This window comes from Chinchilla lanigera, unplaced genomic scaffold (genome assembly GCF_000276665.1).
Source record: "Chinchilla lanigera isolate Chin_1 unplaced genomic scaffold, ChiLan1.0 scaffold00079, whole genome shotgun sequence".
Classification (NCBI taxonomy): Eukaryota; Metazoa; Chordata; class Mammalia; order Rodentia; family Chinchillidae; genus Chinchilla; species Chinchilla lanigera.
The window spans coordinates 6,243,583-6,261,589 of NW_004955480.1; the positions used below are offsets into that span (position 1 = coordinate 6,243,583).

The 18,007-nt window shown below is 35.9% G+C and overlaps 1 protein-coding gene across 7 annotated transcripts in view; it reads left to right on the forward strand.

The window, feature by feature from the left end:
* Positions 1–18,007, forward strand: part of Lcorl (ligand dependent nuclear receptor corepressor-like) — a 156,563-nt gene that overhangs the window by 2,123 nt on the left and 136,433 nt on the right. Inside the window, exon 1 of one of the 7 annotated variants that reach the window (XM_013503315.1) lies at positions 65–250. The exons of 5 other annotated variants lie outside the window; for them this stretch is intronic. The gene's annotated coding sequence lies outside the window, so the exon portion shown is untranslated. Of the gene's footprint in view, positions 1–64; positions 251–413; positions 493–18,007 lie in introns of those variants that run through there. One more of the 7 variants, XM_013503314.1, reaches the window with a different exon arrangement.

Below are 18,007 nucleotides of genomic sequence, written 5' to 3' on the forward strand. Positions count from 1 at the left end.
CGACGGGCGGCGGGGGGCGTCGCCCGAGGGGCGGGGGGCGCCCAACTCTGCCCTCTCGCGCCCGGCGGCGGCGGCGGTGCAGTGCGTACCCCTTTAAGAAGGAGCCGCTCGAGCGCTGACGGTTGGGATTTGAAGTTCTTCCTCCCTCTTTGGAAGTCTGGACGGAGGGGGGGGCGTTGCCACGGCGACGGCGCCCTCCCTTCCCCTTCTCGCGGACGCCGGGACGACTCCGGTCCTCTTTCACTGTCAGGTGATGGACTCTTCCCTGCACGCAGGCACTCTTCGCCCTCCCCGCCCCTCATCCTTGTTCCGTTGCAATTCTGTCTTTCTTTTCGTTGGGGGCTGCCTCGTTTTGCTTCAAACTTTTGGACTTGGGGCTCCTGCTGCGGGTTGTTCGGTGTGGCGGGAGACGGTGGAACTCGCCGCCTGGCTGCGGTCTCCTCGCGCGCGCTTTTTCCGGGGGACTCGACGGCCGGAGCTCTCGCCCCGCAGGTTGGTTTAGTGCAGGGGCTGGGACGGGCGCGGGCCGGGCGTGTTGTGCGTGTTTGTTTTGGAAGGCGGTTGTTCTTGGGAAGGGGTGGGAAGGAAGGTTGTGCATTGTGTAAGGAGTACGTGGTGGCATCAGCTTTCTCTACTGGCGAGTGAATCTGGGCATTTGGAGTTGGGGAGTAACCTTAGAGCCTTAAGGAAACAACTCTCTCTACCTTGTTTTCCTCTGTTCTTGGCGCCACCTCGCGCCCCTTCTCCCTGCCCCACCCCTCTCAGTTTTGTTTGGTTTGCGCCTGAAGATCTTTCTTGTTTTCACCAGTGACAAGGAGATTGTGGTAGATTAAACTAGTGACAACTTCAGTTCGGAAATGTACCCTAAAGAATACGATGAATAGAGGAGAAAAGGTCTAAAAAGGAAGGTTGCGCCGGTCAGGGGCGTTTAAGTGATGTTTGTGCAGTTTACTGTTCTGTCTTTATAAAATGTAGTTTGGCCTCGTCTAAGGAAAAGTTATGGGAAAAGGCTTTAGTTAAATATTCGTAAGTGACTTTTGCTTATAAAGCGTTTTAAAATCCCCACGATATATTCTTTATACCAGGTGTTTGGTATTTGTGCTTTTTGAATACAAAATGGACCCGTTTTGTAATTTCTTAAGTAAAGATCTCTTCTGCAAAACCTATTTAGAAACTGTTGCGTTCATACAGATAGAATCAGGTAGATCACAGAATTACAATACGGGCTCATGATGTCACTGTGTTAAATGCCAAGGTATACAGTAATTTGAGGATGTCTGGTCAATTTTTGTTTTAGAGTGTTTTGAGTTTTGTTTTTCTTGTCTTGCTTATTTAGATATATTAAGTGTAACTTTGTATCACGAAATATACATACCTTTGAAAAAGTCGTATTTTGGTTAGGTGAAACACAAAATTAAAAGTAATTGGATTTGGTGGAAAAAGGAACTAGATTATCTTTTTGTATTACCTACTTGGATACTGTTACCTACCTAATCGGATACTGTTCAAGTAGTTTTGAGAGACATTGAAAATTGTTTATACTGTATATCTAATATGAAATCTCTTATACTTTAATATAACAATTATATTGTACTGTAGATGAAAATACATTTTTTCCTGGGTTTTAGCTGTGTTTGAGAATTGTTTCTCACAGTCTTAGTCAGAAGGTCTATTAAGATCCTTGTCATAATAAAACCAGTTTAAACAGGGTATACACTTGTTGATTGTGGTTTTTTTTTTTGGTGTCCTGTCATGTTTATGGTGTGATTTGGGATTAAAAGTAGTTTGTAATTACTTTAAGTCACCTTTGGTATTAATGTGCTTCTTTCATACTTCGTAAACATATTTACAAAATAGCCATGTTCTTTTCCTTTCTCTTTATCTGTATATGGATGCGTATATTTCTATATTGACTATTCAGTGTTCTTGCTGCATGGAATCATTTTTATAAAATAACAATGTTCTTGCCCTTTTGGAAGGAAATAAACCAAAAGGCTTACCTTTAATTGAGATGTGGAAATTGTAGGTAGTGTCTCAGGATTGTACAGCAAGTTAGTACTGAGACTAGTGAAATTTTGAATCTCAGTTATTAGCTTAACTCTTTAATCTGATTCATTTTTTATAACTTATACTCAAATTTTATAGAGAAGAATGTTGCTTTAGTTGTCAGTAACTGCTTATACTATACCTAGGTGAAAATATTCTATATAGGAAGAGTTGTTTATCTTCCTCATAATTGTAGAACCTGTCTCAGATTTTTAACTATTTCTCTTATTCATTCGTGGTTTTTGCTTTAATTGGGGAGTTCATCAGCAAGCTCTTTTTTCTAGTTTTGTAGCTCTATTTACAATGTAATACTTCTTGTAATTTTGTTTTTCTGTAATCCTGAACTTGCTGTAATCTTGAGTGTGCTCATTTTACAACTATTTGAGTGCTTATTGAATAGTAAATAATATCGTAGTATTCAAAATGATATTGAGCAGTAATAATACAGTCCTGGGTCTTATAGAAAATAAAATATAATTAGTAGCTGATGAATCATAAAAATAAAGTCTACAGTAAAAGAAATACCTTACTACATTTAAAAACATCTGGCCTGCTATGGCCTATTAGGGGAGAAAAGCCATTTTTTAAAAAAAAAAAGTTAGTTTGATAGGCCAATTTTTAAAAAATTTATATTGATGTAGTTTTTACTTTACAAAAATGGAATAATAGTACAAGGAATTTCCGATATTCCTTTACCCACATTTACTGTAACCCGTATTTTATATATTTTGTTATATTTGCTTTCTCTTTCTTGCCCTATATCCATATACATACTTCTGAACAATTTGAGAGTAATTTAGAGACATCCTACCTCTTTATTCCTTTTTCAGTGTGTGTTTCCTAAAAATACGGACATTGTTTTTTCTAACCGGTGAAGACCATTAAAACCAACAGATTTATTATTGACATATATTACTATCTAATTTATAGTCCATTTTCGAATTTTGTCTCATTTATTTACTGTAAAATCCTCTCACCCTACTTCTAGTTCATGATCCACTCTAGGGTTGTGGACTGCATTTGGTCATCTTCATTTTTTTTTTTTTTTAATTGGCAATACTTTATCAGCCTTTTTATTTCTTGACCTTGATGTTTTTGAAAAGTACATGACAGTGGGGCTGGGGATTTAGCTCAGTGGCAAAGTGCCTGCCTGGCAAGCACAAGGTCCTGAGTTCGATTCCTGGTACCGGAAGAAAAGACAAGCAAACAAACAAAAAAGTACATGACCGTTATTTTGTAGGTGGTCCCACAATTTGAATTTATTTTCTCATAACTAGGTTGACTATACATTTGGCAGGAATACTACTTGAAGGGATACTCTATTCTCAGTACATCATATCTTTAGGCTCATGATGTTGGTTTGTTCCAATGATGTCAGTTTTGAAAATTAAAGTATATTTCTCCCTGAAAATTATTTATGTCTTTGTAATTAATATGCATTTTATGAAAGTGTACCTTGAAGAACAGGATGTTGTCCTAGTCTGATCAAAATTTCACCCACAGGTTTTAGCATCTGTTGATGAGTATCTAACTTCATTCTTTCTGTAGTTATTAGAAGTTGACATCTGTCATCTTCTCCATAATTTATTTGTTTAGGTACTCAGTGTTAAATCCAACACTGTCATTATTAGGAATCTCAAATTATGTCAAGTTTGGTTGATGGGAACCTTATCAAGTGTGTGAGTTTTGTTTTTCTTTTGACAAACAAGGTATCCCAGGTTCATGTACTTTACCTGTCCATTTCTAGTGTCAGCTTTTTCTCCAAGGTGACCTCCATTCTTTTTATTGGAAAATAAATTTAGGCACCATTATGGTTTAGATCTAAAATGTCCCCCACAAATTTCATATGTTCACGTATTTTTTATTTTTTTGTAAGATTTTAATTTTCTTTTTATGTAAGGTTTTTGGAAGGTGATTGTATCATGGAGGGCTCTACTCATCAGTAGATTAGTATAAACCTGAGTGTGTTATTAGGACATGGGGCCTAACTGAGGAGGTGGGTCACTGGGACCATGACCTTCTCCTTCTTTTCTGGTTTCTGGCTGTCATGGGTTGAGGAGGATTCCACCAGGCCTGTGCCTTAGAGCCAGGCGGAAGTAGACTGAACCCTCTGAAACTGTGAGCCAAATAAATCTCTTTCTTTAAGTGGTGGGTTTTGAATATTTTGTTCCAATGATGGGAATGGAATGTGACTATTACAGGAACCAAAGTCTGCACTAGCTTTCAGGACTGATTTTAAACCGTATTTTTTCTAAAATAAAAACTGATAATCTAATGATTTTTTCCTATGGTGACAAAGTGGCAAAGATTGGATTAGAATCATTCTGTAAACTCTGGTGTCTTTCCTGTATAATGCTGTGTTCAGTAGAAATATAATGGGAGCCAAATGTATAATTATAAAGATTTTGGTAGCCACATTATTATTAATCTAATATATTCAAAATATTATCATTTTAACATTAATCCGCATAGAAATTATTAATGAATTGGTTTACATCCTTAATATTAAATTTTCACATTTGGGTATTTTACATTTATAGCACATTTCACTTTAGACTAGTTACATTTCAGTAGTGCTTAATTGCCACGTATGGCAAATGGCCATCATTGGATGGTTTCCTGAATACTAAGGTATCACTTACCTTTTCCCTTAAAATCTCTTGATAGTAACCCAAACTATAGCTTATTTTATCTTTTCCCAGATCTTTTATTTGGACAGTAAAGGACAATGTAGGCTTTGGAGCTTGACTACTTATATTTGAATCCTAGTGTTAACTGCTTACAGTGTGGATAAATTTTCTAACTTCTTGAACTTTAGTTAGTTCTGTTGTGTTAAATGTATCTTTATATGAGTCTCCCAAATAGAAAGCATTCAATAAATATTAGCTGTCCTTATTCAGATTATTAACTGCTTGAACTTTACATTCAGATAATTAACTGCTTACACTTTACAATAGATTCTGGCAGGAATCCTGATAAATAATAAAACATGTGACAGTAAGGCATTGAATAATCTATATATCACAGTACTCCAAAGACATAGATTTAGAGTTTTAGAATCATAAAGTTTAGTAAATAAAAATGACTTTTTATATGAAGAGACCAAATGGCATTTGATACCCTTCTACAGTCCAAGGAATCTTTTTGCTATGTAGTAGCTTTGTTCATATCTACTCTTTCATTTTAATCTTCCGGTTAATCAAGTTGATTCTTTTTTCTTTCTGTTTCTTGCTTCCTGTTCTTTTATTTTACCACTAACTTCTTCCTTGGTTTACCTCTGCTGATGTGTAAAGCTTAGAAATCTGTATTGATAGCTACTGATACAGATGGGTCAGCTATCAAAAAACATTATCGTAAAATTTTTCGAGCACTAGCAAATATATTATTCCTTGAAGGTGTAAACTGTGGTACCATGTAATGGCATGCATTAGACAAATGGAACTTGTGGCACTTATGAGTGATTGAGTGGTATCTTGGTTATTTTTCTTGCTGAGACAACATACCTGACAAGTTAAAAGACGGGTTTATTTTGGCTCACGGTTTGTGAAGGTTTCAGTCCATAGCTGGCTTACTCCAGGGCAGGGTGGCATGGCAGAAGGGGCATCACAGAGAAGAAACAGTCCATCCATGGCAGAGCAGACAAGCAACAAGCAGCTAAGCAACCCTTCCTTTCCCATTTATGTCAGTCAAGCTGTCAGCCTTTTGAGTGGTGCCACCCACACCCAGGGTGGGCTTTCCCATTATCCACACCCGAACTATGCTAAACCAATCAGTGGACTAATTTAGTGCCACACACCCTTAATGCCAGTATCACACACCCTAGATCCAGTTGGCTGTGAAAAGCCCCACCTGAGTGCATGAGGCTTTGGTGGGGGTGGGGTTGGGGTGGGGGTGTGGGGGATGTGATATATCTAGATACAAGGCATAACATATAGCTAAGACATATCTCTAGCTTTCTTTGTAAAATAGGCATATTTATTAATTTTGCATGTAAATTTTGAAATTCATTGTATTCCTAGATTATTTTATACTTGAAAGAGTATAATTATGCCAGGTTTGAGACCAAGCAGGATGCAAATTTTGTATTTTTGCAGCAATTAGGTATTGCCTGCAGATTAACATAATGTAGCTTTATTGCTGCATGGGTAACATTTTAAAGTTAGTTCACATAAAAGTCTTTTTGTGATCATGCAACCTGGTGAGATGACTGTTACTATGCTCCCCTCCCTATTTAGCTGTGCATATAAATTGCTGTTGTGTAACCTTACTTTTCTTACTTTCCTCACCTCCAACACTGACCTTCAGTTCTACTGCAGTTTTGCAAGGAGCAACATAGATATAGTGGTTCTTACTCGTTTATCTAGTCCAGTGATGATGAACCTTTTGGAGACTGAGTGCTCAAACTGCAACCCAAAATCCACTTACTTATCACAAAGTGCCAGCACTACAATTAAACCTGAATACTGATGAGCCATGCAAAAGCTCAGATGAGACACTGCTACTTAGTCACAGCTCATGACATCATCACCTGGTGCTGCTACTCCTTTCCAAGCATGTGCGCTTTCCTCTATTATCTGATGCTCAGCTGCTGGGGTGATGCTGGAGCAGCTTGGTTCATATGCCAGCAGAAAGTTCTGTTTGCCCATGGCAGCATGCATGCCATAGGTTCACCACCACCAGTGTAGTCTCTCAGTTGAAAACTATAACTTTGTGTGTGTGTGTGTGTGTGTGTGTGTGTGTATGTGTGCTTCTTACATTTTTCTTTCCAATAGTACTCTTCCCTTTGGTACACAGATGGTCCCTAATTTATGATAGTTCAATTTATTTAGGTTTTTTTTTTTTTTTTGTAGAGAAGTGATACATACTGAACAGAAACTGTTCGAATTTTTAATTTTGATCTTTTCTCTGGCTAGTGATATATGGTATGATATTCTTGAGATTCCAGGCAATGGCAGCCAGCCACAGTTCCTAGTCAGCCATATATCTGTGAGGGTAAACAATTGATACCCTGCACTGTATTCAATATACTACATAAAATAATCAACCATTTAATATAGAATAGTCTTTGTGATTTGTGATTTGCCCTATAATATAACTGTTCTAAACACATTTACAGTTGAACTGATCAGGACATAATCCTGTGGTAAGTCAAGGTTCAACTATGTATTTAACTAGTACTCATGGCAGATACATAACAGAGTAACAAAGTCATAGGTCTAGAATTTTGAGAACTCACTTTACTTTATTAAAGTCTGTACCTAGGGCTGAATCTGTAATATAGTAATCCTTTCAAAAGTTTTTATGCACAGAATCTAGACAGGAAAGTGTGAATGGCCTAGAGCAACCTACAGCAAGTGCTAGAAAACTAACAAAATAATGCCATCTTTGCATTTGAAGAATAGCACTTTGTCCTAAAGTAAAGCTAAATAAAAATTTTAAGAATTTTTGTTTGCTGGAAAATAAAACTTACAATGAGGAATCATTTTTCTATACTTCATCCCCTTTCCTTTCTTATAGTTTTCTCATAAGTGTCAGCAATCCTATCATGTTATATGTGCTTACTTTTTTTTTTTTTACCGAATTTACTTCTACTTTCTTATTTGCTTTTTTTAACTTGTTGTCAAGTTATTATATTACTTTTACAATATCTCATGGATTCAGTTTTGATGCAGCTAGCATGGGGGCAAATTTCACATATCAGTATCTGCAATGCTGATTTTACTATCTTTCCATGTAATTTAAAATGTACTATAAATTGTTTGAAATAGCTGCAATGATAATTTCTCCCACTTTTTTTATCAGCTTAAAAGCTCATGACCGTATTCAACTAGGTGGCCGTGGTCTATCAGACTGTTCCTTGTTTCACTCTTATTTGTCTACTTTCTTCTTTAAATAACCCAGCCTTTTTCATATGTTCTTCTTTAATGCCTGCTGCTCCAGTTTTGACTGTCCCTTTCATCATATCATCTACACTGCATCCTCAGTCACCTTTCAAAATTCAACTTCACTGTAGAGTCTTTTCTAAAGCACTCAATTCAAAACAGAGACATTTCTCCATTAATTCAAATTACCCAATTCTTTTCTGATGGTTGTGTGAAAAGTATGTATATTAAAGTAACTTTTTCCTTCAGAAGTTTCCTGTTAGAAGTTTTCATACTTAAATAATAAACTTTTTAGAGACAAGGAACAAATCTTTATAAACGTTAGAAAGGACTAAATGGAAAGAACATAGCTTCTTTGCAGCCTCTATCATAATCTGAAGCACAGGTGATTTCATCTTAGAAACTTAAGATGGAAAGTCTGTGAAACTTGAGTTAATATCTGTCCTCAAAAATTTGCTTTATTTGTTTTAATGTAAAGTGGCAGACTGTATAGTGATGGTTTGGGGGATGAAGATATAAATTAGGGAATTAGCAGCATAAGGATGACATTTAAATCCATGGAAATGGATGAGATTACCTAAGGATTTAAGGGATAGAATAACTAGAGAAAGGAAGATTCAGTACCATACCTAAACAAGTGTTTAAATCCTTGTGTAGCAGAAGAGGAACCTTAAAGTAAGGGCCCTGAACTTTTATACTGAAAAGTAAGGCCTTTCACTAAGTAGAGAGAAGTGAGTGCTGTCACCATATGCAAGAGGCAAAAAGAACTTTATAATAAGAAGGATCCTTAGGTGCTGAGGAGATGTCATGTACATAGGTTGAATAGTATGTTGTTTAGTGAACATGGAGGTTCTAGATAACCAACTAGATGAATTTTAGCAGTGATGGAGATAGTAATCATAACTTAGTAGGTTCAAAAGTAATTACTAAGATTCATTCAAGTTAACATTTCTAGTAGATTACTAATTTAAGAATCATGTTTCCTCAGATTTGGTGGCACACATTTGTAATTCCAGATGATCTGAGCAGTAGTTGGAGACATGTGGTGTAGGAATGTTTGTTTTTTAGATAGGAGATATAATTTAGAATTGAATTTGTTATATCCACAGTTCTTTTATGTGCTGAATTTGAGCTGAGAGCTGATAGCAACAGAATATTGAGGCAAACATATTGGATAAAGAAAAGAAATAGGATAGTCTTGGCTCAAATCGCAAAGATGTGAGCTCCAAATTTCTCTTTTTGACTCAAAAAGTATTTCCAGTCAGGCTAATCATTAAGTTATGGTATGTGTGGCATTGGTGTGGTATCCATTTTAAATGAATGTTCCTTTACAAAGTTTATACTTGTCATCACATGTCTGGGTCCTATACTATATGCCAGTTGATTGGAATACAGTTCTGTGTTTCTTCCTGAGTTGTGAACTAGCAGTTGACTTTAGGAATCAAGTATCAAAATACTAGCTTTTTAATGGTAAAGTTATAAAGTTATGTTGAAAAACTTGACTCAGAACTGGGGCCAAAAAATAGAAATTGTATCTCTTTACTCCCTAGCCCCCTGATTTGAAGTTAACCTGAGGATTCTGCTGAAGTACCAAGGAAGCTCCATCCCAGTGAGGCAGAATAATCGGGAGGGTTGACCACCAATGAAAAAAGACTTTTAAAACATTATTCCACTAGGGCCAATTATCAGGATGTTGTTATCGGTACTATTTTGTATCCTTTATGAAGACTGAAGAGTGGAGAAAAAGTCAAAAGCTTCTTTCAAAGTACTTGCCCCAAGATTGTGAAGTTTTTATGGGAGCTCTTGTTTTATGAGAGAGGCAGAAACTATTGATTGGGTCAAAAAACCTACTGTTTGCATTAGGTTTGGATTTATACCTTGCTTTTAAAAAATTTAGAATGATTAGACATGCTAATGATTAGATTTAGTATAATATAATGAAAAGACAGGTAACAATTTTGACTTGAAGGATCCAGAAAGACTAGGCTTCACAGTGAAAGCAGGGGCAGCAAACATTGTGTCTGTAAGGGCTGGTTAGTGATTATTTTAGGTTTTGTTAGATTAGAAGCATAGTCAGGTGGGCAGGCATGGGCTCACTTAGCCATCCAGTCCTAGACACACTATAAAGGAGCACACTGTAATATGATTGTGGCAGTTAATATTCTGCCTGGATAGTTCACTCCCCCAGGGCCATCTGGTCTCTCTTGCAACTACTCTTCTCTGCTATTGCAGGGAGAAAGCAGTCTCTAAGTGAACGAACATGACTTTTTTCCAATAAAATATATTTTCAAAAATAGATAGATTTGACTTGCCAGCCATCGTTTACTGATCTCAGAGTTAAAGGTGGTAGCAGGAAGGTAGGGTATGGGGAACAGAGGGAGAGTAGACACAAAGACATCTAAGTGGAAATACTGATATATTCTGAAAATATTTAGCACTGTTTTATCTTTGGAAAATAGAGTGAGAGTAGAAAGTAGGATTGGAAGTATAAGTGATTGTTTCTAGAAAGAAGAAATTATGAGCCTTTGATTTTTTTTTTTCCATAGATAATAAGTATGATCAGATAAGTCAGTTTATTTTCATTTGGAACATCTGTTGTTGGTTCAGGTTTAAGGGTTTTTTGTTTGTAGTAGTTTTAAGCAGTTCAAACTGAAATAGCCCTTTTCAGTCAAAACTGAGAAAACAAGCAATCATCACTTCAGTATTTTAATTAAGATATTGGATTACTGGAGTCCTCTCAGATGGTACCTTTCTTTTCTTCCTAGACTTTCAGCAACTTGAGAAAGAGAGAAATAAAGGAATGACAAAGATTGAAGCCAAAATACCATTCGCTACTAATAGAGGCTGCATTAGAGAGGAGTAGTCACATGGGCTGGTATAGGCAGACTTATCTATCCAGTCCTACTAGGCAAATACAGAAGCACAGCTTCATGTGATCTCTCTGAAGTTTTATTTTCCCTGGATAGCTGTCTCCCAAGGGTGAGAGCAGCAGAACTGAGTTAACTCTGTCTGCTCAGTTACTTTTTCCAAAATCACCAGATAAGTTACGTTCGTTGTCTAGGGGTGAAGAGAGACACAGACTGTGCTAATGGAGCATGCTTCCTCATATAAACCAAGAACTGAGGAGACTTACATCTGTGAATAAGTGTACCAGAACCAAATGTACTGAAAACACATCGTAATTACATCTCCTGGATTTAAAAAAAACGCTAGTGTTGGAACAACTGAATTTTTTAAGTTCGAAAAAAAATCAGTAGATCTTTTAAATTAGGTTTTCCATAGGCCTATTTAGGATACTTGTAAGTAAAATGCATGTTTAGCTAAAGATACGCATCTTCCTTTGTATAATAGCTTTCAATTGACTTTTTAAAATTTAGAAGGAATAAGAATAATGTGATAAAACACCGTTTAAGTGGAAAAAAGCAGGTACAGTTACCTCTATCTTTTCATGGATTTCATATTCATAGATTCAGCCAGCTTGAGTGAAAAATTTGGGAAGTAATGGTTATCTGTACTGAACATGTATGAACTTTTTTTGGATCATTATTCCCTAAATAATACACTATAACAACTATTTGTGTGGCATTTATGGTGTATCAGGTGTAAGTAGTAGTCTAGAAATGATTTGAAGTATACAGGAAGATATGCACAAACTATGTGCAAATGCTATGCCATTTTATATAGGACACTTGGGAACCTGCAGGTATTAAATATCTGCAGTGGGCCTAAAACCAGTCCTTCACTGATACTGAGGGATGTCTGTATTTTGACAAGTGAGTTATCATTTTAATTAGCTCCAGTTATAGGTGCTTAGCACAGTTTATTTACTGGCATTTATTTTTTAAAAAGCCATTTGTTCTTCCATACTTCTTTCTTTTCCCTTTCTGAATAGTTCAGTACTAAAACTTATCAAATGGGACCAAATAGGGTCAGTGTCCACACTGGGTGGAGTGTGTGGGAGGCACAGCCATGTCATATAATGAGTAGGGTGTCAGAGCCTGATGGGGTGAGAAGGATATCCACCTGGGTTTTTGTAATTGTGGGAGTGAGGAAATGTTTGCATAGGGGAGGATATGTTGTTGCAAGGTGTCAGAGCCTAAGCAGGATGAGTTTAGTATCAGTTAAGGTGTGTGCTTTGATATGGAGGAGGGTCTGTTGGTCTTAGCACCAGACTGGAACAAGATAAGAGGATGAGGAGAGTGTAGCTCTCAAAGCCCCCGCAGGTAGCAGGGAAATAGGAGGGCCTCTGTGTATTATTACAGCCTGATGTGGGTGTATTGAGAGTCAGGTAGGTTGAGGAAGAGACCATGCATGCAGGTCCTTCAGTAGAGTGTGTCAGTGGTGACACTGGATAACAATGGCATAATGTGTCATTGTTAAGTGCAAGGTGTCAGAGCCCAAGGGTGGAGTAGGAAGGAATCTCAGTAGAGGATCTGATCAGTACAATACAGGATATCAAAATCTATGCATGTTAGGAAAATATTCTTGGAGGAGAGGAGTATTAGGTATGTGGAATAGGAGTCTTTAACAGAGTGAGAATATACACATGGTATAGGGATAATGCTGTTAGTACCAGGAGGGATGAGGAGCGTGTCTGTGTGGGGAATGGGAGATAGCCATAGTGAGGGTTGATTCCATACAAGGAGGCTAATCAAATAAATGTTAAGGATTATGGGAGAAAGATTTCTTTTTTTCTGAGTTGGTAGTTGCAAATATGGAAGTAGAAAAAACTAGAATGCTGTTTGTAGTGTTGAGTTGGAAATGAGGTATTGGTGTGACCTTGTGGTTTTCAGTGTGTGTGTGTGTGTGTGTGTGTCTGTCAGTGAGAAGAGATCTAGAGCAGTGATACACTAATAGCAGTGAGCATAATGTGTCATTGTTAATTTCCTGATTTTAGTGGTAGTTTTTGCAAGAGAGTGCCTTTGTAAGGAAATACTAATTTAAAAAATTGAAGAGTGATGGGATGTCATATAGGTTTATTCTTGACTGGGTGGGAAAATAAAAGTTTTTACATAAGACATTGTCTATGTGATTGTTGTAAATTAAAAAACAAATACAGTACTTAAAAGCAATGTCATTAGTCTACTTATGTTCTCATAAATTAATTGCTTCCAGGTCTAAAAATTATATAGTAATATATAGTTTTATAGATTTTTTAGCATTAGCAATTTCTCTTTGAAATAATAATAGCTGTTGTTTATTGAATGTTTAACTTGTGCTAAGCACTATGTTAAGCACTTTTGTATATTGTCATATTTAATTTTCACAAATTAAATAGTGAGATTTTTGTCATTTTACAGATCAGAAAAAAAAAAATCTAGAGAAGCTAATTGGCTGGCCCAGTATTTTCTAGTAAATGTGAAGTTAGAATTTACACCTGTGCAAAAATCTCTACTGGTTTTCATTTGACCTTTGGAGAAAGTCTAAGTTCAATATAGCTTTGAAAGCCCAGCATAACTTGCCCCTGCTGCATTGCCTTAGCCTTTTTGTTTTTGTATTCTGAACACAACAAACAACTGCATCAGGAACATGTAATAATAATAACTAACATTTATTGATTGTAGTTAACATTTTTATTAGTGCTTACGTCAGGTATGGAGTTTATGTATAGTGGATCCTTTAATCCTCACAGTAAGTTTGCATATCAGTATTGTTTTTAGTATTTTACAGAGTCACAGTGAAAAAGTCAAACTTTTTCAAACCCTTTAAGCATCATGCCTCTAGGCTTTTGGATATTTGTTTCCTCATTCTTGAATACAGAAGCTGCTATTCCATTGCTGCCTTTTTAAAGTTCTAAAATACACACATATACAATATACATACACACATAGAGAGAAAAGTATGTGACCATAAAGTTATACTCTGTGAACAAAGTGAATCATAACCACTACCAGAGGGAGAATTAGAGACCCCCAGAAGTTGCTTGATAGTCCTTTCGAACACCAATATCTGCCACTCTCCCCAGATGTGAATGGTAGTCTGGCTTCTTAATGCAATAGGTTAATTTTACCTAGTTTGGGAAATTTTGTTTTAATGTAAGAGTATAGTATGTAGTCTTTTGTGTTTAGCTTTTAAAATCAGCATTGTTGATGTGATTCATTCATGTGACTATCTGCACGTACTGTTTCATTTTCAGTGCTGTATGATATTCCAGTATATAAATATAACATCTGTTCTTTTCAAGAGTATTTGGGTTAGGGGCTGGGGATTTAGCTCAGCGGCAAAAGCGCCTGCCTGGCATGCGCAAGGTCGTGAGTTCGGTTCCCGGTACCGGAGAAAAACAAAAAAAACAAAACAAAAACAAGAGTATTTGGGTTGTTTCCAGTGTGTATTATTAGAAATAGTATGCTGAACATTGTTATACATTATATACATACTTTTAATTTTGCATCAACCCTTGGATATATTTATTTATTTTAGCTAACTAGATTTCAGTTTTTTAAAAATTCTTATTAGCTACTCCAAGTGTAGAACCTTCTGTGTTGTACTGATACCACTTTCTTTCCTATCATATTTATGCTTGTAGTAACTGCTTGCTTATTTCCCATCAAGTGGTCTGTATACATGCATATCCTCCCCAAATAAAAGCTGTGCTTTGCCCTGTCTTGTTTTCCTAACACTGAGTACTGAAGTAATTGTTGAGTGAATGAATTTTGTATGCATTCACCTTTCCAGTGTTTAAAAAAAAACAAGCATAAATCTAATATTGAATAATATGCTTAATTATTCTCTGCAGTGTTATCCTAAGATGGGTTAACAAGTGGTGTTAAAATTTTAATGTGAAAGGCATCTGTGTTGTATCTTGTATATTCATCTGCTACACAACTATTTTGTAAAGTACTTTGAAACTTTATAACCTATAACACATTTAATAACCTTATTTATGGCAAACTTAATGTTTGTCCTTCAAAGATGCTCTTAACATGTTTGGAACCAAGAGTGGGCAATTTTATGAATGGTCAACTGTATCAAAAGTGAGTTGAAATTTTAATGAAAAAAGACTGACCCTCCTTCCCTAACTTCCTACCTCCTACCCAGTAGAGACTTAAAAATTATTTCTTTTTACAAAGATTTAAGTCACTCAATTTAAGTATAATTAAGTCACTGATGTAAGCCTTAATTGATAGCACAGTATTGTGCTTAAGTTTCTTTTGTCTAAAATACTGGCTACTTTGCAAGTTACTTATGCTTAATTTATACTGTTATTCCTTTAATTTGTAAGAGTTACTTTCTCTTTCATTTTTAGACTTTTATCTTATCTTCTGTGAAACGAATATTTTCATCTTTGTTTTAACCACCCTGTCCATGACTAACAATATCCCCACCTCATTAATGGTAATATATTTTCAACCATCTTCTTTTACTCTTAGTTACGCTATTTACTTTTGCTTATTAGGAGCTTCAAACAATGTTTTATATATATGAACTTTGTCACCTGTTTAGAGTTCTCTAGAGCACTTTTATTTGCCATAAACATTCATTTTTACATTATAATTTATTACATCTTACTATTTAAGAATTGATGTCTTTATTGAAACAAGCATTTTGCTGAATATATATGGTACCTCCTTGCCTTCAGCTAAATCCTCTATCAGCCATAAAATTCAACTACATTTACTTAGGTGAATCACTGTGACAGACCTAGAAAATAATACATTGCCAATATATATCTCTGTTATGAAAGAAACTAAACAGTTTAGTTCCTCCCAAACCAAAAAACAAAAAACGTTTCAAAATGTGAATCAAGTTAGAATAGAAACATAGTTAAATAATGTAGTATTAGTAACAGTAAGTTCTAATAAATGGGATTAAAGAAGGCTTTGCGGTACCATTTGGACAATAATTATATACCAGGTTTGTGTATTTTATAGATAAATAAATTGTTACTTGATGTAATTGACTAGTTGTACAGCTAGTGATAAAGCTGAAATAAAATGTTTTAGGTTGGTTTGGAAGACAGGATACTGGACAGGTGAACAAAGGTAGAGAAATGACATTTGTGTATGTACAAAAGCATAGATGTTTAAACAACGTAATGGGTTAGTTAAAAAGGGGCATGTAATTTGTTTATGATGCAGTGATAGAAAAGGAGGTTAGAAAATAGGCAGGGGTTAGATCAGAGAAGGCCACATATGCTATGTTAAAACATTAGAATTATCTTCGTAGGTGGTAGAGATCCACTGAAGAGTTTAAAGTAAAATTAGTATATAGTCTTGTCTTCCAAATGAAATGAGTTGATTAGAGCAATGATTCTGATACCCATTATTAGAATCTTAATGATCAAAGAGATATTTAGTAAATCTTGAATTATCTGCTTTGCTGGCAATGGTGTGTAACAGAAGTGGGTCTTTAAGGTAAAAAAAACTTCTTATTTGGAACTATAGAAGTTTGTTTCAATTTACTAATTACATCATGCTTCCAAAAAGTTTACACATAATGTAATGTGTATCCAAGTACCATCTATCTTAAAAGAATAAAATAGGACAAATGAAATTTCCACCTGTTATTTGTCAGTCCCATTCCCTTGCTCCATCTTGAAGGTAAATATTTTTATCTCACTATCAGTCTTCTTTAATGTATTAAGTCTTTGTCCTACAAGTTATTTCAATGTAACAAAATATTTTTAGGTATCTTTTATAAGAGATAAACATTTTAGTTTTTAAAAATTATTTAAAATGGTGAGTGTCATGGTTACTTTTCTCTCGTTGCTAGACAAAATACCTGACGCCCAAAATTAAGGAAGGGAAGGTTTATTTAGCTCATAGTCTGTGGAGGTTTTAGTCCATACCGGCTGGCTGTAAGGCGGAGGGGCACATGGCAGAGGGTAACCATTCGGCTGAAAACAGCCAAAGCAACCAGAGCAAAAGGGAGGAGGAACTGGAGGAGCAAGCCTGTTTCCCTCCCTTACATTGTATTCAAACTACCTGCCCCAGGGCAAGTGTAGCATTCACATCCATAATTCCAACATTGGACCATGACAGTATCTTTTCCTGTCTCCCTCCTACCTTAAAATTTTGAGTTGTTGCCTTTTGTCATAATGTCTGTTGCATTTAAATCCACGAGTTGGTGTTAATTATAATAGATTGAAAGTATTAAAATTTTGTATAAATTTATAGTTTTATATGTATTGAGTGTAGTGCATCAATATACCAGCATTAATTAAAGAGCTATTTAAATGGGCTTCTTTTTTCAATGTTGACTGAAGAAGTACTTTATTAGGTACTTGTGACATTAGGAGATGATTGAATCTTTTTAATATGTAGGTCAAAGTTACCAGATTTTCCACTTGAATGATAATTGTATATGTTTAATCAAACTTTAAAATAGAATTGACTACACCAATTTAAGAATCTATGTAAAGGTAAATAGTAAATTTATAGGTAAAAAAAATTGTATCAGTTTTATTTTCATTATGGAAACAAAATTAAGTCTGTAGCCATCAAGTCAACTTAAATCGTTGGCATTGTGATAAGGAGAGTGAGGAGTACAGAAAGCACCAACACTTACTTACGCTCACTTTTACAGTATATTTACTGGTTTTCAGTAAGTTTCACTTCTACTTTATGTACTACTCCCTGCCATCTCTGGGTATGGCTACTTCTGAATGGGAAATCCACATATATTTCTGTGGGATGATGAAGGTGAAGGGACCTTATATTTAGCAAAATTTATGGTTTCAGAAATGTCATTAATGGGGCAAATAGAAGGACACAATAAAACAGGACTTGAGTTGAGAAGGAGGCTTCAATTTTTTGTCCAGGGCTGGTGGTCTGCCCTAGAAAAGGGACAAAAGGCACAGTTTTTTTCTGACCTGTTTGTAATAGATGTAATGACTGTATTTTCCACACCAACAATCTAGTTGCTTATTCTAAAAAGAGGTTTTTTGGCTAGGTGTGGTGGCTCACACCTGTAATCCCAGAGCCCGGGAGGCGAAGGCAGGAAGATTTTCAAAGTTTGAGGACAGCCTGAGGTACGTAGTAAGATGAAAGATAGCCTGAACTACACAGTGAGACCCTGTCTCAAAACAAACAAAAAAAAAAAAAAAAACGAAAAAAAAAAAAGGGTGGTTTTGTTTTGGT